This window comes from Taudactylus pleione, unplaced genomic scaffold (genome assembly GCF_031769625.1).
Source record: "Taudactylus pleione unplaced genomic scaffold, aTauple2 ptg000100l, whole genome shotgun sequence".
Classification (NCBI taxonomy): Eukaryota; Metazoa; Chordata; class Amphibia; order Anura; family Myobatrachidae; genus Taudactylus; species Taudactylus pleione.
In genome coordinates, this window is record NW_028284502.1 from 6090259 (window position 1) to 6117736 (window position 27478).

The 27478-nt window shown below is 30.5% G+C and overlaps 22 non-coding genes across 22 annotated transcripts; all 22 read left to right on the forward strand.

The window, feature by feature from the left end:
* Positions 1-86: 86 nt before the first annotated feature.
* On the forward strand, positions 87-160 carry TRNAT-AGU (transfer RNA threonine (anticodon AGU)). Its single transcript has one exon. It is a non-coding gene; the product is annotated as a tRNA-Thr (tRNA).
* A 2109-nt stretch (positions 161-2269) lies between these two features.
* Positions 2270-2343, forward strand: TRNAT-AGU (transfer RNA threonine (anticodon AGU)). The gene has a single exon. It is a non-coding gene; the product is annotated as a tRNA-Thr (tRNA).
* Positions 2344-3198: 855 nt separating this feature from the next.
* On the forward strand, positions 3199-3272 carry TRNAT-UGU (transfer RNA threonine (anticodon UGU)). The gene has a single exon. It is a non-coding gene; the product is annotated as a tRNA-Thr (tRNA).
* Positions 3273-4454: 1182 nt separating this feature from the next.
* TRNAT-AGU (transfer RNA threonine (anticodon AGU)) lies at positions 4455-4528 on the forward strand. Its single transcript has one exon. It is a non-coding gene; the product is annotated as a tRNA-Thr (tRNA).
* Positions 4529-6654: 2126 nt separating this feature from the next.
* TRNAT-AGU (transfer RNA threonine (anticodon AGU)) lies at positions 6655-6728 on the forward strand. The gene has a single exon. It is a non-coding gene; the product is annotated as a tRNA-Thr (tRNA).
* A 2109-nt stretch (positions 6729-8837) lies between these two features.
* On the forward strand, positions 8838-8911 carry TRNAT-AGU (transfer RNA threonine (anticodon AGU)). Its single transcript has one exon. It is a non-coding gene; the product is annotated as a tRNA-Thr (tRNA).
* An 855-nt stretch (positions 8912-9766) lies between these two features.
* TRNAT-UGU (transfer RNA threonine (anticodon UGU)) lies at positions 9767-9840 on the forward strand. The gene has a single exon. It is a non-coding gene; the product is annotated as a tRNA-Thr (tRNA).
* Positions 9841-11021: 1181 nt separating this feature from the next.
* On the forward strand, positions 11022-11095 carry TRNAT-AGU (transfer RNA threonine (anticodon AGU)). Its single transcript has one exon. It is a non-coding gene; the product is annotated as a tRNA-Thr (tRNA).
* An 854-nt stretch (positions 11096-11949) lies between these two features.
* Positions 11950-12023, forward strand: TRNAT-CGU (transfer RNA threonine (anticodon CGU)). The gene has a single exon. It is a non-coding gene; the product is annotated as a tRNA-Thr (tRNA).
* A 1184-nt stretch (positions 12024-13207) lies between these two features.
* Positions 13208-13281, forward strand: TRNAT-AGU (transfer RNA threonine (anticodon AGU)). The gene has a single exon. It is a non-coding gene; the product is annotated as a tRNA-Thr (tRNA).
* An 855-nt stretch (positions 13282-14136) lies between these two features.
* TRNAT-UGU (transfer RNA threonine (anticodon UGU)) lies at positions 14137-14210 on the forward strand. Its single transcript has one exon. It is a non-coding gene; the product is annotated as a tRNA-Thr (tRNA).
* Positions 14211-15391: 1181 nt separating this feature from the next.
* On the forward strand, positions 15392-15465 carry TRNAT-AGU (transfer RNA threonine (anticodon AGU)). The gene has a single exon. It is a non-coding gene; the product is annotated as a tRNA-Thr (tRNA).
* An 854-nt stretch (positions 15466-16319) lies between these two features.
* On the forward strand, positions 16320-16393 carry TRNAT-CGU (transfer RNA threonine (anticodon CGU)). Its single transcript has one exon. It is a non-coding gene; the product is annotated as a tRNA-Thr (tRNA).
* Positions 16394-17575: 1182 nt separating this feature from the next.
* TRNAT-AGU (transfer RNA threonine (anticodon AGU)) lies at positions 17576-17649 on the forward strand. The gene has a single exon. It is a non-coding gene; the product is annotated as a tRNA-Thr (tRNA).
* Positions 17650-18502: 853 nt separating this feature from the next.
* On the forward strand, positions 18503-18576 carry TRNAT-CGU (transfer RNA threonine (anticodon CGU)). The gene has a single exon. It is a non-coding gene; the product is annotated as a tRNA-Thr (tRNA).
* Positions 18577-19758: 1182 nt separating this feature from the next.
* On the forward strand, positions 19759-19832 carry TRNAT-AGU (transfer RNA threonine (anticodon AGU)). The gene has a single exon. It is a non-coding gene; the product is annotated as a tRNA-Thr (tRNA).
* An 853-nt stretch (positions 19833-20685) lies between these two features.
* On the forward strand, positions 20686-20759 carry TRNAT-CGU (transfer RNA threonine (anticodon CGU)). The gene has a single exon. It is a non-coding gene; the product is annotated as a tRNA-Thr (tRNA).
* A 1182-nt stretch (positions 20760-21941) lies between these two features.
* TRNAT-AGU (transfer RNA threonine (anticodon AGU)) lies at positions 21942-22015 on the forward strand. Its single transcript has one exon. It is a non-coding gene; the product is annotated as a tRNA-Thr (tRNA).
* A 2107-nt stretch (positions 22016-24122) lies between these two features.
* Positions 24123-24196, forward strand: TRNAT-AGU (transfer RNA threonine (anticodon AGU)). The gene has a single exon. It is a non-coding gene; the product is annotated as a tRNA-Thr (tRNA).
* An 854-nt stretch (positions 24197-25050) lies between these two features.
* TRNAT-CGU (transfer RNA threonine (anticodon CGU)) lies at positions 25051-25124 on the forward strand. The gene has a single exon. It is a non-coding gene; the product is annotated as a tRNA-Thr (tRNA).
* A 1181-nt stretch (positions 25125-26305) lies between these two features.
* Positions 26306-26379, forward strand: TRNAT-AGU (transfer RNA threonine (anticodon AGU)). The gene has a single exon. It is a non-coding gene; the product is annotated as a tRNA-Thr (tRNA).
* Positions 26380-27233: 854 nt separating this feature from the next.
* TRNAT-CGU (transfer RNA threonine (anticodon CGU)) lies at positions 27234-27307 on the forward strand. The gene has a single exon. It is a non-coding gene; the product is annotated as a tRNA-Thr (tRNA).
* Positions 27308-27478: the final 171 nt, after the last annotated feature.

Sequence of the window (27478 nt, forward strand, 5' to 3'; positions counted from 1 at the left end):
TAATCTACATTTTAGCTTTAAAATGTTGCTAAGACAAACATCAGATATTTCCATAAAATAGCATGTAAAAAAGCTTTGTTCCAGGTGGTGCTGTGGCTTAGTTGGTTAAAGCGCCTGTCTAGTAAACAGGAGATCCTGAGTTCAAATCTCAGCAGTGCCTTTGTTTGATTCATTTTCATCTACTAAGTATGTAGTTTGTTGTTGATTCGTTACAATATGAGACGTGACAACTGTAGTAGCTTTCTCCCAGGCTTACTTGATGAACAATGTACTACATTTCTAGAAAAAGTCCATATCAGAAAAACACAAAATAATGCTATATTCCCATTCTTGAGTATAAGCTATTTTTTTAAAAAATAAACTGATGCTAAGGCAAACATCAGAAATTTCCAGAAAATAGCATTTATTATGCTTGAGCAAGCTCCATGATTAATATCATGTGCAGTCAAAGGAGAATCATGCAGGGAATTTTATAAAATGTCAGTTACAAGTACATTTTCTAAGATAAATAGAGAGAGCGTAATTTTTATCATAACAGCTGGGAGAACAATTGAAAATTAAACAATATTTAGTTCCATAACATCCAAAATTGTGTTAACAAAGTGTTTCCAAAACTGCTTTGCTTTTCTTGAAAAAGCTTAAAGATAAAATGCTAAAAATTGTTCTATCTTTTTAAGATACTTTTTAATTTTACTTCATGTTTTTACTATGTGAGCATCAGAAAATACTGGCACTAATTCTCATGTAGGATTCCTTTAAAGAGAAATCCATAATAACTGCTACAAAATAGTATAATAGAATGTCACTTGGCAATACATTGTAAGTAATAAGGGCCTGTATTTCACAAAAGAAAGGAGAGAATAAAAACATATTTATTTATTCACTTATTCATTCAAAATTGCCAACCGTTTTAAACTTTGATAAAATACATGTCTCAAAAAGCATTTCAAATATTTTTACCAAAAATGATACTTTACATATATTTTGTTTAATATTAAACAGGGGCTTCTATATGGTGCTGTGGATTAGTTGGTTAAAGTGCCTGTCTCATAAATAGGAGATCCTGAGTTCAAATCTCAGCAGTACCTTTTATTTGCTTGTCATATCTTAGCATGTAGTGTATTGTTGATGCTCAAGAAATAAGACGTGATTCCTTGAGCAACTTTCACCCCAGTTCACTTGGTCAGCAATACAGTTCATTTCTAGATGCAGTCCATATTAGAAGACAACAAAACATGTTCCTGTTTTGATATAAGCCATATAGTTGAATTAAATGTATGCTGTTAGACATGAGAGTTTTCTAGAAAATACTTTGCATTCTGTTTAAACAACCTCCAGAATAATAATGGAGTTTAGTCAAAGGAGAAGTCCATAGGAAGTGTGAAAATAACTAAAGCAAAGTATGTTTACCAAGATCATTTGGGAAAGAGTCATTTTAGTCCTAGAGGCTAGGAGAATTATTTAAAAATGAATCAATATTTAGTTTCATAACATTTGCAAAATTCTGTTAGGAAAGTATTTCCAGAAAAAAAATCTTCAAGTCTCTTGAACAAGCTTCAAGAAAAAAAGCTAACATTAGATCTATATTTAGAAGATAGAGATCTTCATTTGAATTACAAGTTTATTTTTTCTGTTTCTGTATCATAAAAAAGCAAACATTAATCCATTGTAGGATGCTTTTAAAGAGAAAGCTATAATAACTGCTACAAAAAATTAATATAAGAGAGTGACTTTGCCAAACCATTTTAAGAAAAACAGTCCTATAATTTTTAAATAAATGTAGAGAAGAAAACATATACTGTATTTTTTTCTTTATTATTACCTTTAAAAGAATCGATTAAGCATCGGCCTTTTTAAGGATCTCAAAAAATGTTAGCATAAAACATACATGAGATATATAATTTTTCATTATATGACACTTTGGAGCAGGTTGTGCTGTGGCTTAGCTGGTTAACACGCCTGTCTAGTAAACAGGAGATCCTGCAATCGAATCTTGGCAGTGACTTTTGTTTAGTTAATTTTCATCACCTTATTATGTAGTTTGTTGTTGATTCATGACAATATGAGATGTGAAAACTTTAGCAGTCTTCTTTCTGGCTTACTTGGTGGACAATGTTCTATGTTTCTAGATAAAGTCTACATCTGACAAACACAAAATAATGCAATATTTCCTTTCTTGAATATAATCTATATTTTAGCATTAAAATGTTGCTAAGATAAACATCAGATATTTCCATAAAATAGCATGTAAAAAAGCTTCTTTCCATGTGGTGCTGTGGCTTAGTTGGTTAAAGCGCCTGTCTAGTAAACAGGAGGTCCTGAGTTCAAATCTCAGCAGTGCCTTTGTTTGATTCATTTTCATCTACTAAGTATGTAGTTTGTTGTTGATTCGTTACAATATGAGACGGTACAACTGTAGTAGCTTTCACCCAGGCTTACTTGATGACCAATTTACTACATTTCTAGAAAAAGTCCATATCAGAAAAACACAAAATAATGCTATATTCCCATTCTTGAGTATAAGCTATTTTTTAAAAAAATAAACTGATGCTAAGGCAAACATCAGAAATTTCCAGAAAATAGCATTTATTATGCTTGAGCAAGCTCCATGATTAATATCATGTGCAGTCAAAGGAGAATCATGCAGGGAATTTTATAAAATGTCAGTTACAAGTACATTTTCTAAGATAAATAGAGAGAGAGTAATTTTTATCATAACAGCTGGGAGAACAATTGAAAATTAAACAATATTTAGTTCCATAACATCCAAAATTGTGTTAACAAAGTGTTTCCAAAACTGCTTTGCTTTTCTTGAAAAAGCTTTAAAGATAAAATGCTAAAAATTGTTCTATCTTTTTAAGATACTTTTTAATTTTACTTCATGTTTTTACTATGTGAGCATCAGAAAATACTGGCACTAATTTTCATGTAGGATTCCTTTAAAGAGAAATCCATAATAACTGCTACAAAATAGTATACTAGAAAGTCACTTGGCAATACATTGTAAGAAATAAGGGCCTGTATTTCACAAAAGAAAGAAGAGAATAAAAACATATTTATTTAGTCACTTATTCATTCAAAATTGCCAACTGTTTTAAACTTTGATAAAATACATGTCTCAAAAAGCATTTCAAAAATTTTTACCAAAAATTATACTTTACATATATTTTTTTTAATATTAAACAGGGGCTTCTATATGGTGCTGTGGCTTAGTTGGTTAAAGTGCCTGTCTTGTAAACAGGAGATCCTGAGTTCAAATCTCAGCAGTACCTTTTATTTGCTTGTCATATCTTAGCATGTAGTGTATTGTTGATGCTCAAGAAATAAGACGTGATTCCTTGAGCAACTTTCACCCCAGTTCACTTGGTCAGCAATACAGTTCATTTCTAGATGCAGTCCATATTAGAAGACAACAAAACATGTTCCTGTTTTGATATAAGCCATATAGTTGAATTAAATGTATGCTGTTAGACATGAGAGTTTTCTAGAAAATACTTTGCATTCTGTTTAAACAACCTCCAGAAAAATAATGGAGTTTAGTCAAAGGAGAAGTCCATAGGAAGTGTGAAAATAACTAAAGCAAAGTATGTTTACCAAGATCATTTGGGAAAGAGTCATTTTAGTCCTAGAGGCTAGGAGAATTATTTAAAAATGAATCAATATTTAGTTTCATAACATTTGCAAAATTCTGTTAGGAAAGTATTTCCAGAAAAAAAAGCTTCAAGTCTCTTGAACAAGCTTCAAGAAAAAAAGCTAACATTAGATCTATATTTAGAAGATAGAGATCTTCATTTGAATTACAAGTTTATTTTTTCTGTTTCTGTATCATAAAAAAGCAAACATTAATCCATTGTAGGATGCTTTTAAAGAGAAAGCTATAATAACTGCTACAAAAAATTAATATAAGAGAGTGACTTTGACAAACCATTTTAAGAAAAACAGTCCTATAATTTTTAAATAAATGTAGAGAAGAAAACATATACTGTATTTTTTTTCTTTATTTTTACCTTTAAAAGAATCGATTAAGCATCTGCCTTTTTAAGGTTCTCAAAAAATGTTACCATAAAACATACATGAGATATATAATTTTTCATTATATGACACTTTGGAGCAGGTGGTGCTGTGGCTTAGCTGGTTAACACGCCTGTCTAGTAAACAGGAGATCCTGCAATCGAATCTTGGCAGTGACTTTTGTTTAGTTAATTTTCATCACTTTATTATGTAGTTTGTTGTTGATTCATGACAATATGAGATGTGAAAACTTTAGCAGTCTTCTTTCTGGCTTACTTGGTGGACAATGTTCTATGTTTCTAGATAAAGTCTACATCTGACAAACACAAAATAATGCAATTTTTCCTTTCTTGAATATAATCTATATTTTAGCATTAAAATGTTGCTAAGATAAACATCAGATATTTCCATAAAATAGCATGTAAAAAAGCTTCGTTCCAGGTGGTGCTGTGGCTTAGTTGGTTAAAGCGCCTGTCTAGTAAACAGGAGATCCTGAGTTCAAATCTCAGCAGTGCCTTTGTTTGATTCATTTTCATCTACTAAGTATGTAGTTTGTTGTTGATTCGTTACAATATGAGACGTGACAACTGTAGTAGCTTTCTCCCAGGCTTACTTGATGAACAATGTACTACAATTCTAGAAAAAGTCCATATCAGAAAAAGTCCATATCAGAAAAACACAAAATAATGCTATATTCCCATTCTTGAGTATAAGCTATTTTTTAAAAAAATAAACTGATGCTAAGGCAAACATCAGAAATTTCCAGAAAATAGCATTTATTATGCTTGAGCAAGCTCCATGATTAATATCATGTGCAGTCAAAGGAGAATCATGCAGGGAATTTTATAAAATGTCAGTTACAAGTACATTTTCTAAGATAAATAGAGAGAGCGTAATTTTTATCATAACAGCTGGGAGAACAATTGAAAATTAAACAATATTTAGTTCCATAACATCCAAAATTGTGTTAACAAAGTGTTTCCAAAACTGCTTTGCTTTTCTTGAAAAAGCTTAAAGATAAAATGCTAAAAATTGTTCTATCTTTTTAAGATACTTTTTAATTTTACTTCATGTTTTTACTATGTGAGCATCAGAAAATACTGGCACTAATTCTCATGTAGGATTCCTTTAAAGAGAAATCCATAATAACTGCTACAAAATAGTATAATAGAATGTCACTTGGCAATACATTGTAAGAAATAAGGGCCTGTATTTCACAAAAGAAAGGAGAGAATAAAAACATATTTATTTATTCACTTATTCATTCAAAATTGCCAACCGTTTTAAACTTTGATAAAATACATGTCTCAAAAAGCATTTCAAATATTTTTACCAAAAATGATACTTTACATATATTTTGTTTAATATTAAACAGGGGCTTCTATATGGTGCTGTGGATTAGTTGGTTAAAGTGCCTGTCTCATAAACAGGAGATCCTGAGTTCAAATCTCAGCAGTACCTTTTATTTGCTTGTCATATCTTAGCATGTAGTGTATTGTTGATGCTCAAGAAATAAGACGTGATTCCTTGAGCAACTTTCACCCCAGTTCACTTGGTCAGCAATACAGTTCATTTCTAGATGCAGTCCATATTAGAAGACAACAAAACATGTTCCTGTTTTGATATAAGCCATATAGTTGAATTAAATGTATGCTGTTAGACATGAGAGTTTTCTAGAAAATACTTTGCATTCTGTTTAAACAACCTCCAGAATAATAATGGAGTTTAGTCAAAGGAGAAGTCCATAGGAAGTGTGAAAATAACTAAAGCAAAGTATGTTTACCAAGATCATTTGGGAAAGAGTCATTTTAGTCCTAGAGGCTAGGAGAATTATTTAAAAATGAATCAATATTTAGTTTCATAACATTTGCAAAATTCTGTTAGGAAAGTATTTCCAGAAAAAAAAGCTTCAAGTCTCTTGAACAAGCTTCAAGAAAAAAAGCTAACATTAGATCTATATTTAGAAGATAGAGATCTTCATTTGAATTACAAGTTTATTTTTTCTGTTTCTGTATCATAAAAAAGCAAACATTAATCCATTGTAGGATGTTTTTAAAGAGAATGCTATAATAACTGCTACAAAAAATTAATATAAGAGAGTGACTTTGCCAAACCATTTTAAGAAAAACAGTCCTATAATTTTTAAATAAATGTAGAGAAGAAAACATATACTGTATTTTTTTTCTTTATTTTTACCTTTTAAAGAATCGATTAAGCATCGGCCTTTTTAAGGATCTCAAAAAATGTTAGCATAAAACATACATGAGATATATAATTTTTCATTATATGACACTTTGGAGCAGGTGGTGCTGTGGCTTAGCTGGTTAACACGCCTGTCTAGTAAACAGGAGATCCTGCAATCGAATCTTGGCAGTGACTTTTGTTTAGTTAATTTTCATCACCTTATTATGTAGTTTGTTGTTGATTCATGACAATATGAGATGTGAAAACTTTAGCAGTCTTCTTTCTGGCTTACTTGGTGGACAATGTTCTATGTTTCTAGATAAAGTCTACATCTGACAAACACAAAATAATTCAATATTTCCTTTCTTGAATATAATCTACATTTTAGCTTTAAAATGTTGCTAAGACAAACATCAGATATTTCCATAAAATAGCATGTAAAAAAGCTTTGTTCCAGGTGGTGCTGTGGCTTAGTTGGTTAAAGCGCCTGTCTAGTAAACAGGAGATCCTGAGTTCAAATCTCAGCAGTTCCTTTGTTTGATTCATTTTCATCTACTAAGTATGTAGTTTGTTGTTGATTCGTTACAATATGAGACGTGACAACTGTAGTAGCTTTCTCCCAGGCTTACTTGATGAACAATGTACTACATTTCTAGAAAAAGTCCATATCAGAAAAACACAAAATAATGCTATATTCCCATTCTTGAGTATAAGCTATTTTTTTAAAAAATAAACTGATGCTAAGGCAAACATCAGAAATTTCCAGAAAATAGCATTTATTATGCTTGAGCAAGCTCCATGATTAATATCATGTGCAGTCAAAGGAGAATCATGCAGGGAATTTTATAAAATGTCAGTTACAAGTACATTTTCTAAGATAAATAGAGAGAGAGTAATTTTTATCATAACAGCTGGGAGAACAATTGAAAATTAAACAATATTTAGTTCCATAACATCCAAAATTGTGTTAACAAAGTGTTTCCAAAACTGCTTTGCTTTTCTTGAAAAAGCTTAAAGATAAAATGCTAAAAATTGTTCTATCTTTTTAAGATACTTTTTAATTTTACTTCATGTTTTTACTATGTGAGCATCAGAAAATACTGGCACTAATTCTCATGTAGGATTCCTTTAAAGAGAAATCCATAATAACTGCTACAAAATAGTATAATAGAATGTCACTTGGCAATACATTGTAAGAAATAAGGGCCTGTATTTCACAAAAGAAAGGAGAGAATAAAAACATATTTATTTATTCACTTATTCATTCAAAATTGCCAACCGTTTTAAACTTTGATAAAATACATGTCTCAAAAAGCATTTCAAATATTTTTACCAAAAATGATACTTTACATATATTTTGTTTAATATTAAACAGGGGCTTCTATATGGTGCTGTGGATTAGTTGGTTAAAGTGCCTGTCTCATAAACAGGAGATCCTGAGTTCAAATCTCAGCAGTACCTTTTATTTGCTTGTCATATCTTAGCATGTAGTGTATTGTTGATGCTCAAGAAATAAGACGTGATTCCTTGAGCAACTTTCACCCCAGTTCACTTGGTCAGCAATACAGTTCATTTCTAGATGCAGTCCATATTAGAAGACAACAAAACATGTTCCTGTTTTGATATAAGCCATATAGTTGAATTAAATGTATGCTGTTAGACATGAGAGTTTTCTAGAAAATACTTTGCATTCTGTTTAAACAACCTCCAGAATAATAATGGAGTTTAGTCAAAGGAGAAGTCCATAGGAAGTGTGAAAATAACTAAAGCAAAGTATGTTTACCAAGATCATTTGGGAAAGAGTCATTTTAGTCCTAGAGGCTAGGAGAATTATTTAAAAATGAATCAATATTTAGTTTCATAACATTTGCAAAATTCTGTTAGGAAAGTATTTCCAGAAAAAAAAGCTTCAAGTCTCTTGAACAAGCTTCAAGAAAAAAAGCTAACATTAGATCTATATTTAGAAGATAGAGATCTTCATTTGAATTACAAGTTTATTTTTTCTGTTTCTGTATCATAAAAAAGCAAACATTAATCCATTGTAGGATGCTTTTAAAGAGAAAGCTATAATAACTGCTACAAAAAATTAATATAAGAGAGTGACTTTGCCAAACCATTTTAAGAAAAACAGTCCTATAATTTTTAAATAAATGTAGAGAAGAAAACATATACTGTATTTTTTTCTTTATTATTACCTTTAAAAGAATCGATTAAGCATCGGCCTTTTTAAGGATCTCAAAAAATGTTAGCATAAAACATACATGAGATATATAATTTTTCATTATATGACACATTGGAGCAGGTTGTGCTGTGGCTTAGCTGGTTAACACGCCTGTCTAGTAAACAGGAGATCCTGCAATCGAATCTTGGCAGTGACTTTTGTTTAGTTAATTTTCATCACCTTATTATGTAGTTTGTTGTTGATTCATGACAATATGAGATGTGAAAACTTTAGCAGTCTTCTTTCTGGCTTACTTGGTGGACAATGTTCTATGTTTCTAGATAAAGTCTACATCTGACAAACACAAAATAATGCAATATTTCCTTTCTTGAATATAATCTATATTTTAGCATTAAAATGTTGCTAAGATAAACATCAGATATTTCCATAAAATAGCATGTAAAAAAGCTTCTTTCCATGTGGTGCTGTGGCTTAGTTGGTTAAAGCGCCTGTCTAGTAAACAGGAGGTCCTGAGTTCAAATCTCAGCAGTGCCTTTGTTTGATTCATTTTCATCTACTAAGTATGTAGTTTGTTGTTGATTCGTTACAATATGAGACGGTACAACTGTAGTAGCTTTCACCCAGGCTTACTTGATGACCAATTTACTACATTTCTAGAAAAAGTCCATATCAGAAAAACACAAAATAATGCTATATTCCCATTCTTGAGTATAAGCTATTTTTAAAAAAAATAAACTGATGCTAAGGCAAACATCAGAAATTTCCAGAAAATAGCATTTATTATGCTTGAGCAAGCTCCATGATTAATATCATGTGCAGTCAAAGGAGAATCATGCAGGGAATTTTATAAAATGTCAGTTACAAGTACATTTTCTAAGATAAATAGAGAGAGAGTAATTTTTATCATAACAGCTGGGAGAACAATTGAAAATTAAACAATATTTAGTTCCATAACATCCAAAATTGTGTTAACAAAGTGTTTCCAAAACTGCTTTGCTTTTCTTGAAAAAGCTTTAAAGATAAAATGCTAAAAATTGTTCTATCTTTTTAAGATACTTTTTAATTTTACTTCATGTTTTTACTATGTGAGCATCAGAAAATACTGGCACTAATTCTCATGTAGGATTCCTTTAAAGAGAAATCCATAATAACTGCTACAAAATAGTATACTAGAAAGTCACTTGGCAATACATTGTAAGAAATAAGGGCCTGTATTTCACAAAAGAAAGAAGAGAATAAAAACATATTTATTTAGTCACTTATTCATTCAAAATTGCCAACTGTTTTAAACTTTGATAAAATACATGTCTCAAAAAGCATTTCAAAAATTTTTACCAAAAATTATACTTTACATATATTTTTTTTAATATTAAACAGGGGCTTCTATATGGTGCTGTGGCTTAGTTGGTTAAAGTGCCTGTCTTGTAAACAGGAGATCCTGAGTTCAAATCTCAGCAGTACCTTTTATTTGCTTGTCATATCTTAGCATGTAGTGTATTGTTGATGCTCAAGAAATAAGACGTGATTCCTTGAGCAACTTTCACCCCAGTTCACTTGGTCAGCAATACAGTTCATTTCTAGATGCAGTCCATATTAGAAGACAACAAAACATGTTCCTGTTTTGATATAAGCCATATAGTTGAATTAAATGTATGCTGTTAGACATGAGAGTTTTCTAGAAAATACTTTGCATTCTGTTTAAACAACCTCCAGAAAAATAATGGAGTTTAGTCAAAGGAGAAGTCCATAGGAAGTGTGAAAATAACTAAAGCAAAGTATGTTTACCAAGATCATTTGGGAAAGAGTCATTTTAGTCCTAGAGGCTAGGAGAATTATTTAAAAATGAATCAATATTTAGTTTCATAACATTTGCAAAATTCTGTTAGGAAAGTATTTCCAGAAAAAAAAGCTTCAAGTCTCTTGAACAAGCTTCAAGAAAAAAAGCTAACATTAGATCTATATTTAGAAGATAGAGATCTTCATTTGAATTACAAGTTTATTTTTTCTGTTTGTGTATCATAAAAAAGCAAACATTAATCCATTGTAGGATGCTTTTAAAGAGAAAGCTATAATAACTGCTACAAAAAATTAATATAAGAGAGTGACTTTGCCAAACCATTTTAAGAAAAACAGTCCTATAATTTTTAAATAAATGTAGAGAAGAAAACATATACTGTATTTTTTTTCTTTATTTTTACCTTTAAAAGAATCGATTAAGCATCGGCCTTTTTAAGGTTCTCAAAAAATGTTACCATAAAACATACATGAGATATATAATTTTTCATTATATGACACTTTGGAGCAGGTGGTGCTGTGGATTAGCTGGTTAACACGCCTGTCTAGTAAACGGGAGATCCTGCAATCGAATCTTGGCAGTGACTTTTGTTTGGTTAATTTTCATCACCTTATTATGTAGTTTGTTGTTGATTCATGACATATGAGATGTGAAAACTTTAGCAGTCTTCTTTCTGGCTTACTTGGTGGACAATGTTCTATGTTTCTAGATAAAGTCTACATCTGACAAACACAAAATAATGCAATATTTCCTTTTTTGAATATAAGCTATATTTTAGCATTAAAATGATGCTAAGGTAAACATCAGATATTTCCATAAAATAGCATGTAAAAAAGCTTCTTTTCATGTGGTGTTGTGGCTTAGTTGGTTAAAGCGCCTGTCTAGTAAACAGGAGATCCTGAGTTCAAATCTCAGCAGTGCCTTTGTTTGATTCATTTTCATCTACTAAGTATGTAGTTTGTTGTTGATTCGTTACAATATGAGACGTGACAACTGCAGTAGCTTTCACCCAGGCTTACTTGATGAACAATGTACTACATTTCTAGAAAAAGTCCATATCAGAAAAACACAAAATAATGCTATATTCCCATTCTTGAGTATAAGCTATTTTTTTTAAAAATAAACTGATGCTAAGGTAAACATCAGAAAATTCCAGAAAATAGCATTTATTATGCTTGAGCAAGCTCCATGATTAATATCATGTGCAGTCAAAGGAGAATCATGCAGGGAATTTTATTAAATGTCAGTTACAAGTACATTTTCTAAGATAAATAGAGAGAAAGTAATTTTTATCATAACAGCTAGGAGAACAATTGAAAATTAAACAATATTTACTTCCATAACATCCAAAATTGTGTTAACAAAGTGTTTCCAAAACTGCTTTGCTTTTCTTGAAAAAGCTTAAAGATAAAATGCTAAAAATTGTTCTATCTTTTTAAGATACTTTTTAATTTTACTTCATGTTTTTACTATGTGAGCATCAGAAAATACGGGCACTAATTCTCATGTAGGATTCCTTTAAAGAGAAATCCATAATAACTGCTACAAAATAGTATACTAGAATGTCACTTGGCAATACATTGTAAGAAATAAGGGCCTGTATTTCACAAAAGAAAGGAGAGAATAAAAATGTATTTATTTATTCACTTATTCATTCAAAATTGCCAACTGTTTTAAACTTTGATAAAATACATGTCTCAAAAAGCATTTCAAATATTTTTACCAAAAATGATACTTTACATATATTTTTTTTAATATTAAACAGGGGCTTCTATATGGTGCTGTGGCTTAGTTGGTTAAAGTGCCTGTCTCGTAAACAGGAGATCCTGAGTTCAAATCTCAGCAGTACCTTTTATTTGCTTGTCATATCTTAGCATGTAGTGTATTGTTATTGCTCAAGAAATAAGACATGTGATTCCTTGAGCAACTTTCATCCCAGTTCACTTGGTCAGCAATACAGTTCATTTCTAGATACAGTCCATATTAGAAGACAACAAAACATGTTCCTGTTTTGATATAAGCCATATAGTTGAATTAAATGTATGCTGTTAGACATGAGGGTTTTCTAGAAAATACTTTGCATTCTGTTTAAACAACCTCCAGAATAATAATGGAGTTTAGTCAAAGGAGAAGTCCATAGGAAGTGTGAAAATAACTAAAGCAAAGTATGTTTACCAAGATCATTTGGGAAAGAGTCATTTTAGTCCTAGAGGCTAGGAGAATTATTTAAAAATGAATCAATATTTAGTTTCATAACATTTGCAAAATTCTGTTAGGAAAGTATTTCCAGAAAAAAAAGCTTCAAGTCTCTTGAACAAGCTTCAAGAAAAAAAGCTAACATTAGATCTATATTTAGAAGATAGAGATCTTCATTTGAATTACAAGTTTATTTTTTCTGTTTCTGTATCATAAAAAAGCAAACATTAATCCATTGTAGGATGTTTTTAAAGAGAATGCTATAATAACTGCTACAAAAAATTAATATAAGGGAGTGACTTTGCCAAACCATTTTAAGAAAAACAGTCCTATAATTTTTAAATAAATGTAGAGAAGAAAACATATACTGTATTTTTTTTCTTTATTTTTACCTTTTAAAGAATCGATTAAGCATCGGCCTTTTTAAGGATCTCAAAAAATGTTCCCATAAAACATACATGAGATATATAATTTTTCATTATATGACACTTTGGAGCAGGTGGTGCTGTGGCTTAGCTGGTTAACACGCCTGTCTAGTAAACAGGAGATCCTGCAATCGAATCTTGGCAGTGACTTTTGTTTAGTTAATTTTCATCACCTTATTATGTAGTTTGTTGTTGATTCATGACAATATGAGATGTGAAAACTTTAGCAGTCTTCTTTCTGGCTTACTTGGTGGACAATGTTCTATGTTTCTAGATAAAGTCTACATCTGACAAACACAAAATAATGCAATATTTCCTTTCTTGAATATAATCTATATTTTAGCATTAAAATGTTGCTAAGATAAACATCAGATATTTCCATAAAATAGCATGTAAAAAAGCTTCTTTCCATGTGGTGATGTAGCTTAGTTGGTTAAAGCGCCTGTCTAGTAAACAGGAGGTCCTGAGTTCAAATCTCAGCAGTGCCTTTGTTTGATTCATTTTCATCTACTAAGTATGTAGTTTGTTGTTGATTCGTTACAATATGAGACGTTACAACTGTAGTAGCTTTCACCCAGGCTTACTTGATGACCAATTTACTACATTTCTAGAAAAAGTCCATATCAGAAAAACACAAAATAATGCTATATTCCCATTCTTGAGTATAAGCTATTTTTTTAAAAAATAAACTGATGCTAAGGCAAACATCAGAAATTTCCAGAAAATAGCATTTATTATGCTTGAGCAAGCTCCATGATTAATATCATGTGCAGTCAAAGGAGAATCAAGCAGGGAATTTTATAAAATGTCAGTTACAAGTACATTTTCTAAGATAAATAGAGAGAGAGTAATTTTTATCATAACAGCTGGGAGAACAATTGAAAATTAAACAATATTTAGTTCCATAACATCCAAAATTGTGTTAACAAAGTGTTTCCAAAACTGCTTTGCTTTTCTTGAAAAAGCTTTAAAGATAAAATGCTAAAAATTGTTCTATCTTTTTAAGATACTTTTTAATTTTACTTCATGTTTTTACTATGTGAGCATCAGAAAATACTGGCACTAATTCTCATGTAGGATTCCTTTAAAGAGAAAACCATAATAACTGCTACAAAATAGTATACTAGAAAGTCACTTGGCAATACATTGTAAGAAATAAGGGCCTGTATTTCACAAAAGAAAGAAGAGAATAAAAACATATTTATTTAGTCACTTATTCATTCAAAATTGCCAACTGTTTTAAACTTTGATAAAATACATGTCTCAAAAAGCATTTCAAAAATTTTTACCAAAAATTATACTTTACATATATTTTTTTTAATATTAAACAGGGGCTTCTATATGGTGCTGTGGCTTAGTTGGTTAAAGTGCCTGTCTTGTAAACAGGAGATCCTGAGTTCAAATCTCAGCAGTACCTTTTATTTGCTTGTCATATCTTAGCATGTAGTGTATTGTTGATGCTCAAGAAATAAGACGTGATTCCTTGAGCAACTTTCACCCCAGTTCACTTGGTCAGCAATACAGTTCATTTCTAGATGCAGTCCATATTAGAAGACAACAAAACATGTTCCTGTTTTGATATAAGCCATATAGTTGAATTAAATGTATGCTGTTAGACATGAGAGTTTTCTAGAAAATACTTTGCATTCTGTTTAAACAACCTCCAGAAAAATAATGGAGTTTAGTCAAAGGAGAAGTCCATAGGAAGTGTGAAAATAACTAAAGCAAAGTATGTTTACCAAGATCATTTGGGAAAGAGTCATTTTAGTCCTAGAGGCTAGGAGAATTATTTAAAAATGAATCAATATTTAGTTTCATAACATTTGCAAAATTCTGTTAGGAAAGTATTTCCAGAAAAAAAAGCTTCAAGTCTCTTGAACAAGCTTCAAGAAAAAAAGCTAACATTAGATCTATATTTAGAAGATAGAGATCTTCATTTGAATTACAAGTTTATTTTTTCTGTTTCTGTATCATAAAAAAGCAAACATTAATCCATTGTAGGATGCTTTTAAAGAGAAAGCTATAATAACTGCTACAAAAAATTAATATAAGAGAGTGACTTTGCCAAACCATTTTAAGAAAAACAGTCCTATAATTTTTAAATAAATGTAGAGAAGAAAACATATACTGTATTTTTTTTCTTTATTTTTACCTTTAAAAGAATCGATTAAGCATCGGCCTTTTTAAGGTTCTCAAAAAATGTTACCATAAAACATACATGAGATATATAATTTTTCATTATATGACACTTTGGAGCAGGTGGTGCTGTGGCTTAGCTGGTTAACACGCCTGTCTAGTAAACGGGAGATCCTGCAATCGAATCTTGGCAGTGACTTTTGTTTGGTTAATTTTCATCACCTTATTATGTAGTTTGTTGTTGATTCATGACATATGAGATGTGAAAACTTTAGCAGTCTTCTTTCTGGCCTACTTGGTGGACAATGTTCTATGTTTCTAGATAAAGTCTACATCTGACAAACACAAAATAATGCAATATTTCCTTTTTTGAATATAAGCTATATTTTAGCATTAAAATGATGCTAAGGTAAACATCAGATATTTCCATAAAATAGCATGTAAAAAAGCTTCTTTTCATGTGGTGTTGTGGCTTAGTTGGTTAAAGCGCCTGTCTAGTAAACAGGAGATCCTGAGTTCAAATCTCAGCAGTGCCTTTGTTTGATTCATTTTCATCTACTAAGTATGTAGTTTGTTGTTGATTCGTTACAATATGAGACGTGACAACTGCAGTAGCTTTCACCCAGGCTTACTTGATGAACAATGTACTACATTTCTAGAAAAAGTCCATATCAGAAAAACACAAAATAATGCTATATTCCCATTCTTGAGTATAAGCTATTTTTTTAAAAAATAAACTGATGCTAAGGCAAACATCAGAAATTTCCAGAAAATAGCATTTATTATGCTTGAGCAAGCTCCATGATTAAAATCATGTGCAGTCAAAGGAGAATCATGCAGGGAATTTTATAAAATGTCAGTTACAAGTACATTTTCTAAGATAAATAGAGAGAGAGTAATTTTTATCATAACAGCTGGGAGAACAATTGAAAATTAAACAATATTTAGTTCCATAACATCCAAAATTGTGTTAACAAAGTGTTTCCAAAACTGCTTTGCTTTTCTTGAAAAAGCTTAAAGATAAAATGCTAAAAATTGTTCTATCTTTTTAAGATACTTTTTAATTTTACTTCATGTTTTTACTATGTGAGCATCAGAAAATACTGGCACTAATTCTCATGTAGGATTCCTTTAAAGAGAAATCCATAATAACTGCTACAAAATAGTATACTAGAAAGTCACTTGGCAATACATTGTAAGAAATAAGGGCCTGTATTTCACAAAAGAAAGAAGAGAATAAAAACATATTTATTTAGTCACTTATTCATTCAAAATTGCCAACTGTTTTAAACTTTGATAAAATACATGTCTCAAAAAGCATTTCAAATATTTTTACCAAAAATGATACTTTACATATATTGTTTTTAATATTAAACAGGGGCTTCTATATGGTGCTGTGGCTTAGTTGGTTAAAGTGCCTGTCTCGTAAACAGGAGATCCTGAGTTCAAATCTCATCAGTACCTTTTATTTGCTTGTCATATCTTAGCATGTAGTGTATTGTTGATGCTCAAGAAATAAGACATGATTCCTTGAGCAACTTTCACCCCAGTTCACTTGGTCAGCAATACAGTTCATTTCTAGATGCAGTCCATATTAGAAGACAACAAAACATGTTCCTGTTTTGATATAAGCCATATAGTTGAATTAAATGTATGCTGTTAGACATGAGGGTTTTCTAGAAAATACTTTGCATTCTGTTTAAATAACCTCCAGAATAATAATGGAGTTTAGTCAAAGGAGAAGTCCATAGGAAGTGTGAAAATAACTAAAGCAAAGTATGTTTACCAAGATCATTTGGGAAAGAGTCATTTTAGTCCTAGAGGCTAGGAGAATTATTTAAAAATGAATCAATATTTAATTTCATAACATTTGCAAAATTCTGTTAGGAATGTATTTCCAGAAAAAAAAGCTTCAAGTCTCTTGAACAAGCTTCAAGAAAAAAAGCTAACATTAGATCTATATTTAGAAGATAGAGATCTTCATTTGAATTACAATTTTATTTTTTCTGTTTCTGTATCATAAAACAGCAAACATTAATCCATTGTAGGATGTTTTTAAAGAGAATGCTATAATAACTGCTACAAAAAATTAATATAAGAGAGTGACTTTGCCAAACCATTTTAAGAAAAACAGTCCTATAATTTTTAAATAAATGTAGAGAAGAAAACATATACTGTATTTTTTTTCTTTATTTTTACCTTTTAAAGAATCGATTAAGCATCGGCCTTTTTAAGGATCTCAAAAAATGTTCCCATAAAACATACATGAGATATATAATTTTTCATTATATGACACTTTGGAGCAGGTGGTGCTGTGGATTAGCTGGTTAACACGCCTGTCTAGTAAACAGGAGATCCTGCAATCGAATCTTGGCAGTGACTTTTGTTTAGTTAATTTTCATCACCTTATTATGTAGTTTGTTGTTGATTCATGACAATATGAGATGTGAAAACTTTAGCAGTCTTCTTTCTGGCTTACTTGGTGGACAATGTTCTATGTTTCTAGATAAAGTCTACATCTGACAAACACAAAATAATGCAATATTTCCTTTCTTGAATATAATCTATATTTTAGCATTAAAATGTTGCTAAGATAAACATCAGATATTTCCATATAATAGCATGTAAAAAAGCTTCTTTCCATGTGGTGTTGTGGCTTAGTTGGTTAAAGCGCATGTCTAGTAAACAGGAGATCCTGAGTTCAAATCTCAGCAGTGCCTTTGTTTGATTCATTTTCATCTACTAAGTATGTAGTTTGTTGTTGATTCGTTACAATATGAGACGTGACAACTGTAGTAGCTTTCACCCAGGCTTACTTGATGAACAATGTACTACATTTCTAGGAAAAGTCCATATCAGAAAAACACAAAATAATGCTATATTCCCATTCTTGAGTATAAGCTATTTTTTTTAAAATAAACTGATGCTAAGGCAAACATCAGAAATTTCCAGAAAATAGCATTTATTATGCTTGAGCAAGCTCCATGATTAATATCATGTGCAGTCAAAGGAGAATCATGCAGGGAATTTTATAAAATGTCAGTTACAAGTACATTTTCTAAGATAAATAGAGAGAGAGTAATTTTTATCATAACAGCTGGGAGAACAATTGAAAATTAAACAATATTTAGTTCCATAACATCCAAAATTGTGTTAACAAAGTGTTTCCAAAACTGCTTTGCTTTTCTTGAAAAAGCTTAAAGATAAAATGCTAAAAATTGTTCTATCTTTTTAAGATACTTTTTAATTTTACTTCATGTTTTTACTATGTGAGCATCAGAAAATACTGGCACTAACTCTCATGTAGGATTCCTTTAAAGAAAAATCCATAATAACTGCTACAAAATAGTATACTAGAATGTCACTTGGCAATACATTGTAAGAAATAAGGGCCTGTATTTCACAAAAGAAAGGAGAGAATAAAAATTTATTTATTTAGTCACTTATTCATTCAAAATTGCCAACCGTTTTAAACTTTGATAAAATACATGTCTCAAAAAGCATTTCAAATATTTTTACCAAAAATGATACTTTACATATATTTTTTTTAATATTAAACAGGTGCTTCTATATGGTGCTGTGGCTTAGTTGGTTAAAGTGCCTGTCTCGTAAACAGGAGATCCTGAGTTCAAATCTCATCAGTACCTTTTATTTGCTTGTCATATCTTAGCATGTAGTGTATTGTTGATGCTCAAGAAATAAGACATGATTCCTTGAGCAACTTTCACCCCAGTTCACTTGGTCAGCAATACAGTTCATTTCTAGATGCAGTCCATATTAGAAGACAACAAAACATGTTCCTGTTTTGATATAAGCCATATAGTTGAATTAAATGTATGCTGTTAGACATGAGGGTTTTCTAGAAAATACTTTGCATTCTGTTTAAATAACCTCCAGAATAATAATGGAGTTTAGTCAAAGGAGAAGTCCATAGGAAGTGTGAAAATAACTAAAGCAAAGTATGTTTACCAAGATCATTTGGGAAAGAGTCATTTTAGTCCTAGAGGCTAGGAGAATTATTTAAAAATGAATCAATATTTAATTTCATAACATTTGCAAAATTCTGTTAGGAATGTATTTCCAGAAAAAAAAGCTTCAAGTCTCTTGAACAAGCTTCAAGAAAAAAAGCTAACATTAGATCTATATTTAGAAGATAGAGATCTTCATTTCAATTACAATTTTATTTTTTCTGTTTCTGTATCATAAAACAGCAAACATTAATCCATTGTAGGATGTTTTTAAAGAGAATGCTATAATAACTGCTACAAAAAATTAATATAAGAGAGTGACTTTGCCAAACCATTTTAAGAAAAACAGTCCTATAATTTTTAAATAAATGTAGAGAAGAAAACATATACTGTATTTTTTTTCTTTATTTTTACCTTTTAAAGAATCGATTAAGCATCGGCCTTTTTAAGGATCTCAAAAAATGTTCCCATAAAACATACATGAGATATATAATTTTTCATTATATGACACTTCGGAGCAGGTGGTGCTGTGGCTTAGCTGGTTAACACGCCTGTCTAGTAAACAGGAGATCCTGCAATCGAATCTTGGCAGTGACTTTTGTTTAGTTAATTTTCATCACCTTATTATGTAGTTTGTTGTTGATTCATGACAATATGAGATGTGAAAACTTTAGCAGTCTTCTTTCTGGCTTACTTGGTGGACAATGTTCTATGTTTCTAGATAAAGTCTACATCTGACAAACACAAAATAATGCAATATTTCCTTTCTTGAATATAATCTACATTTTAGCATTAAAATGTTGCTAAGATAAACATCAGATATTTCCATAAAATAGCATGTAAAAAAACTTCTTTCCATGTGGTGCTGTGGCTTAGTTGGTTAAAGTGCCTGTCTAGTAAACAGGAGATCCTGAGTTCAAATCTCAGCAGTGCCTTTGTTTGATTCATTTTCATCTACTAAGTATGTAGTTTGTTGTTGATTCGTTACAATATGAGACGTGACAACTGTAGTAGCTTTCACCCAGGCTTACTTGATGAACAATGTACTACATTTCTAGGAAAAGTCCATATCAGAAAAACACAAAATAATGCTATATTCCCATTCTTGAGTATAAGCTATTTTTTTTAAAATAAACTGATGCTAAGGCAAACATCAGAAATTTCCAGAAAGTAGCATTTATTATGCTTGAGCAAGCTCCATGATTAATATCATGTGCAGTCAAAGGAGAATCATGCAGGGAATTTTATAAAATGTCAGTTACAAGTACATTTTCTAAGATAAATAGAGAGAGAGTAATTTTTATCATAACAGCTGGGAGAACAATTGAAAATTAAACAATATTTAGTTCCATAACATCCAAAATTGTGTTAACAAAGTGTTTCCAAAACTGCTTTGCTTTTCTTGAAAAAGCTTAAAGATAAAATGCTAAAAATTGTTCTATCTTTTTAAGATACTTTTTAATTTTACTTCATGTTTTTACTATGTGAGCATCAGAAAATACTGGCACTAATTCTCATGTAGGATTCCTTTAAAGAGAAATCCATAATAACTGCTACAAAATAGTATACTAGAAAGTCACTTGGCAATACATTGTAAGAAATAAGGGCCTGTATTTCACAAAAGAAAGGAGAGAATAAAAATTTATTTATTTATTCACTTATTCATTCAAAATTGCCAACTGTTTTAAACTTTGATAAAATACATGTCTCAAAAAGCATTTCAAATATTTTTACCAAAAATGATACTTTACATATATTTTTTTTAATATTAAACAGGGGCTTCTATATGGTGCTGTGGCTTAGTTGGTTAAAGTGCCTGTCTCGTAAACAGGAGATCCTGAGTTCAAATCTCATCAGTACCTTTTATTTGCTTGTCATATCTTAGCATGTAGTGTATTGTTGATGCTCAAGAAATAAGACATGATTCCTTGAGCAACTTTCACCCCAGTTCACTTGGTCAGCAATACAGTTCATTTCTAGATGCAGTCCATATTAGAAGACAACAAAACATGTTCCTGTTTTGATATAAGCCATATAGTTGAATTAAATGTATGCTGTTAGACATGAGGGTTTTCTAGAAAATACTTTGCATTCTGTTTAAATAACCTCCAGAATAATAATGGAGTTTAGTCAAAGGAGAAGTCCATAGGAAGTGTGAAAATAACTAAAGCAAAGTATGTTTACCAAGATCATTTGGGAAAGAGTCATTTTAGTCCTAGAGGCTAGGAGAATTATTTAAAAATGAATCAATATTTAATTTCATAACATTTGCAAAATTCTGTTAGGAATGTATTTCCAGAAAAAAAAGCTTCAAGTCTCTTGAACAAGCTTCAAGAAAAAAAGCTAACATTAGATCTATATTTAGAAGATAGAGATCTTCATTTGAATTACAATTTTATTTTTTCTGTTTCTGTATCATAAAACAGCAAACATTAATCCATTGTAGGATGTTTTTAAAGAGAATGCTATAATAACTGCTACAAAAAATTAATATAAGAGAGTGACTTTGCCAAACCATTTTAAGAAAAACAGTCCTATAATTTTTAAATAAATGTAGAGAAGAAAACATATACTGTATTTTTTTTCTTTATTTTTACCTTTTAAAGAATCGATTAAGCATCGGCCTTTTTAAGGATCTCAAAAAATGTTCCCATAAAACATACATGAGATATATAATTTTTCATTATATGACACTTTGGAGCAGGTGGTGCTGGGGATTAGCTGGTTAACACGCCTGTCTAGTAAACAGGAGATCCTGCAATCGAATCTTGGCAGTGACTTTTGTTTAGTTAATTTTCATCACCTTATTATGTAGTTTGTTGTTGATTCATGACAATATGAGATGTGAAAACTTTAGCAGTCTTCTTTCTGGCTTACTTGGTGGACAATGTTCTATGTTTCTAGATAAAGTCTACATCTGACAAACACAAAATAATGCAATATTTCCTTTCTTGAATATAATCTATATTTTAGCATTAAAATGTTGCTAAGATAAACATCAGATATTTCCATAAAATAGCATGTAAAAAAGCTTCTTTCCATGTGGTGTTGTGGCTTAGTTGGTTAAAGCGCATGTCTAGTAAACAGGAGATCCTGAGTTCAAATCTCAGCAGTGCCTTTGTTTGATTCATTTTCATCTACTAAGTATGTAGTTTGTTGTTGATTCGTTACAATATGAGACGTGACAACTGTAGTAGCTTTCACCCAGGCTTACTTGATGAACAATGTACTACATTTCTAGGAAAAGTCCATATCAGAAAAACACAAAATAATGCTATATTCCCATTCTTGAGTATAAGCTATTTTTTTTTTAAATAAACTGATGCTAAGGCAAACATCAGAAATTTCCAGAAAATAGCATTTATTATGCTTGAGCAAGCTCCATGATTAATATCATGTGCAGTCAAATGAGAATCATGCAGGGAATTTTATAAAATGTCAGTTACAAGTACATTTTCTAAGATAAATAGAGAGAGAGTAATTTTTATCATAACAGCTGGGAGAACAATTGAAAATTAAACAATATTTAGTTCCATAACATCCAAAATTGTGTTAACAAAGTGTTTCCAAAACTGCTTTGCTTTTCTTGAAAAAGCTTAAAGATAAAATGCTAAAAATTGTTCTATCTTTTAAGATACTTTTTAATTTTACTTCATGTTTTTACTATGTGAGCATCAGAAAATACTGGCACTAACTCTCATGTAGGATTCCTTTAAAGAAAAATCCATAATAACTGCTACAAAATAGTATACTAGAATGTCACTTGGCAATACATTGTAAGAAATAAGGGCCTGTATTTCACAAAAGAAAGGAGAGAATAAAAATTTATTTATTTAGTCACTTATTCATTCAAAATTGCCAACCGTTTTAAACTTTGATAAAATACATGTCTCAAAAAGCATTTCAAATATTTTTACCAAAAATGATACTTTACATATATTTTTTTTAATATTAAACAGGTGCTTCTATATGGTGCTGTGGCTTAGTTGGTTAAAGTGCCTGTCTCATAAACAGGAGATCCTGAGTTCAAATCTCATCAGTACCTTTTATTTGCTTGTCATATCTTAGCATGTAGTGTATTGTTGATGCTCAAGAAATAGGACATGATTCCTTGAGCAACTTTCACCCCAGTTCACTTGGTCAGCAATACAGTTCATTTCTAGATGCAGTCCATATTAGAAGACAACAAAACATGTTCCTGTTTTGATATAAGCCATATAGTTGAATTAAATGTATGCTGTTAGACATGAGGGTTTTCTAGAAAATACTTTGCATTCTGTTTAAATAACCTCCAGAATAATAATGGAGTTTAGTCAAAGGAGAAGTCCATAGGAAGTGTGAAAATAACTAAAGCAAAGTATGTTTACCAAGATCATTTGGGAAAGAGTCATTTTAGTCCTAGAGGCTAGGAGAATTATTTAAAAATGAATCAATATTTAATTTCATAACATTTGCAAAATTCTGTTAGGAATGTATTTCCAGAAAAAAAGCTTCAAGTCTCTTGAACAAGCTTCAAGAAAAAAAGCTAACATTAGATCTATATTTAGAAGATAGAGATCTTCATTTGAATTACAATTTTATTTTTTCTGTTTCTGTATCATAAAACAGCAAACATTAATCCATTGTAGGATGTTTTTAAAGAGAATGCTATAATAACTGCTACAAAAAATTAATATAAGAGAGTGACTTTGCCAAACCATTTTAAGAAAAACAGTCCTATAATTTTTAAATAAATGTAGAGAAGAAAACATATACTGTATTTTTTTTCTTTATTTTTACCTTTTAAAGAATCGATTAAGCATCGGCCTTTTTAAGGATCTCAAAAAATGTTACCATAAAACATACATGAGATATATAATTTTTCATTATATGACACTTTGGAGCAGGTGGTGCTGTGGCTTAGCTGGTTAACACGCCTGTCTAGTAAGCGGGAGATCCTGCAATCGAATCTTGGCAGTGACTTTTGTTTGGTTAATTTTCATCACCTTATTATGTAGTTTGTTGTTGATTCATGACATATGAGATGTGAAAACTTTAGCAGTCTTCTTTCTGGCTTACTTGGTGGACAATGTTCTATGTTTCTAGATAAAGTCTACATCTGACAAACACAAAATAATGCAATATTTCCTTTTTTGAATATAAGCTATATTTTAGCATTAAAATGATGCTAAGGTAAACATCAGATATTTCCATAAAATAGCATGTAAAAAAGCTTCTTTCCATGTGGTGCTGTGGCTTAGTTGGTTAAAGCGCCTGTCTAGTAAACAGGAGATCCTGAGTTCAAATCTCAGCAGTGCCTTTGTTTGATTCATTTTCATCTACTAAGTATGTAGTTTGTTGTTGATTCGTTACAATATGAGACTTGACAACTGTAGTAGCTTTCACCCAGGCTTACTTGATGAACAATGTACTACATTTCTAGAAAAAGTCCATATCAGAAAAACACAAAATAATGCTATATTCCCATTCTTGAGTATAAGCTATTTTTTTTTTAAATAAACTGATGCTAAGGTAAACATCAGAAATTTCCAGAAAATAGCATTTATTATGCTTAAGCAAGCTCCATGATTAATATCATGTGCAGTCAAAGGAGAATCATGCAGGGAATTTTATAAAATGTCAGTTACAAGTACATTTTCTAAGATAAATAGAGAGAGAGTAATTTTTATCATAACAGCTGGGAGAACAATTGAAAATTAAACAATATTTAGTTCCATAACATCCAAAATTGTGTTAACAAAGTGTTTCCAAAACTGCTTTGCTTTTCTTGAAAAAGCTTAAAGATAAAATGCTAAAAATTGTTCTATCTTTTTAAGATACTTTTTAATTTTACTTCATGTTTTTACTATGTGAGCATCAGAAAATACTGGCACTAATTCTCATGTAGGATTCCTTTAAAGAGAAATCCATAATAACTGCTACAAAATAGTATACTAGAAAGTCACTTGGCAATACATTGTAAGAAATAAGGGCCTGTATTTCACAAAAGAAAGAAGAGAATAAAAACTTATTTATTAAGTCACTTATTCATTCAAAATTGCCAACTGTTTTAAACTTTGATAAAATACATGTCTCAAAAAGCATTTCAAATATTTTTACCAAAAATTATACTTTATATATATTTTTTTTAATATTAAACAGGGGCTTCTATATGGTGCTGTGGCTTAGTTTGTTAAAGTGCCTGTCTCGTAAACAGGAGATCCTGAGTTCAAATCTCAGCAGTACCTTTTATTTGCTTGTCATATCTTAGCATGTAGTGTATTGTTGATGCTCAAGAAATAAGACGTGATTCCTTGAGCAACTTTCACCCCGGTTCACTTGGTCAGCAATACAGTTCATTTCTAGATGCAGTCCATATTAGAAGACAACAAAACATGTTCCTGTTTTGATATAAGCCATATAGTTGAATTAAATGTATGCTGTTAGACATGAGGGTTTTCTAGAAAATACTTTGCATTCTGTTTAAATAACCTCCAGAATAATAATGGAGTTTAGTCAAAGGAGAAGTCCATAGGAAGTGTGAAAATAACTAAAGCAAAGTATGTTTACCAAGATCATTTGGGAAAGAGTCATTTTAGTCCTAGAGGCTAGGAGAATTATTTAAAAATGAATCAATATTTAATTTCATAACATTTGCAAAATTCTGTTAGGAATGTATTTCCAGAAAAAAAAGCTTCAAGTCTCTTGAACAAGCTTCAAGAAAAAAAGCTAACATTAGATCTATATTTAGAAGATAGAGATCTTCATTTGAATTACAATTTTATTTTTTCTGTTTCTGTATCATAAAACAGCAAACATTAATCCATTGTAGGATGTTTTTAAAGAGAATGCTATAATAACTGCTACAAAAAATTAATATAAGAGAGTGACTTTGCCAAACCATTTTAAGAAAAACAGTCCTATAATTTTTAAATAAATGTAGAGAAGAAAACATATACTGTATTTTTTTTCTTTATTTTTACCTTTTAAAGAATCGATTAAGCATCGGCCTTTTTAAGGATCTCAAAAAATGTTACCATAAAACATACATGAGATATATAATTTTTCATTATATGACACTTTGGAGCAGGTGGTGCTGTGGCTTAGCTGGTTAACACGCCTGTCTAGTAAGCGGGAGATCCTGCAATCGAATCTTGGCAGTGACTTTTGTTTGGTTAATTTTCATCACCTTATTATGTAGTTTGTTGTTGATTCATGACATATGAGATGTGAAAACTTTAGCAGTCTTCTTTCTGGCTTACTTGGTGGACAATGTTCTATGTTTCTAGATAAAGTCTACATCTGACAAACACAAAATAATGCAATATTTCCTTTTTTGAATATAAGCTATATTTTAGCATTAAAATGATGCTAAGGTAAACATCAGATATTTCCATAAAATAGCATGTAAAAAAGCTTCTTTCCATGTGGTGCTGTGGCTTAGTTGGTTAAAGCGCCTGTCTAGTAAACAGGAGATCCTGAGTTCAAATCTCAGCAGTGCCTTTGTTTGATTCATTTTCATCTACTAAGTATGTAGTTTGTTGTTGATTCGTTACAATATGAGACTTGACAACTGTAGTAGCTTTCACCCAGGCTTACTTGATGAACAATGTACTACATTTCTAGAAAAAGTCCATATCAGAAAAACACAAAATAATGCTATATTCCCATTCTTGAGTATAAGCTATTTTTTTTTTAAATAAACTGATGCTAAGGTAAACATCAGAAATTTCCAGAAAATAGCATTTATTATGCTTAAGCAAGCTCCATGATTAATATCATGTGCAGTCAAAGGAGAATCATGCAGGGAATTTTATAAAATGTCAGTTACAAGTACATTTTCTAAGATAAATAGAGAGAGAGTAATTTTTATCATAACAGCTGGGAGAACAATTGAAAATTAAACAATATTTAGTTCCATAACATCCAAAATTGTGTTAACAAAGTGTTTCCAAAACTGCTTTGCTTTTCTTGAAAAAGCTTAAAGATAAAATGCTAAAAATTGTTCTATCTTTTTAAGATACTTTTTAATTTTACTTCATGTTTTTACTATGTGAGCATCAGAAAATACTGGCACTAATTCTCATGTAGGATTCCTTTAAAGAGAAATCCATAATAACTGCTACAAAATAGTATACTAGAAAGTCACTTGGCAATACATTGTAAGAAATAAGGGCCTGTATTTCACAAAAGAAAGAAGAGAATAAAAACTTATTTATTAAGTCACTTATTCATTCAAAATTGCCAACTGTTTTAAACTTTGATAAAATACATGTCTCAAAAAGCATTTCAAATATTTTTACCAAAAATTATACTTTATATATATTTTTTTTAATATTAAACAGGGGCTTCTATATGGTGCTGTGGCTTAGTTTGTTAAAGTGCCTGTCTCGTAAACAGGAGATCCTGAGTTCAAATCTCAGCAGTACCTTTTATTTGCTTGTCATATCTTAGCATGTAGTGTATTGTTGATGCTCAAGAAATAAGACGTGATTCCTTGAGCAACTTTCACCCCGGTTCACTTGGTCAGCAATACAGTTCATTTCTAGATGCAGTCCATATTAGAAGACAACAAAACATGTTCCTGTTTTGATATAAGCCA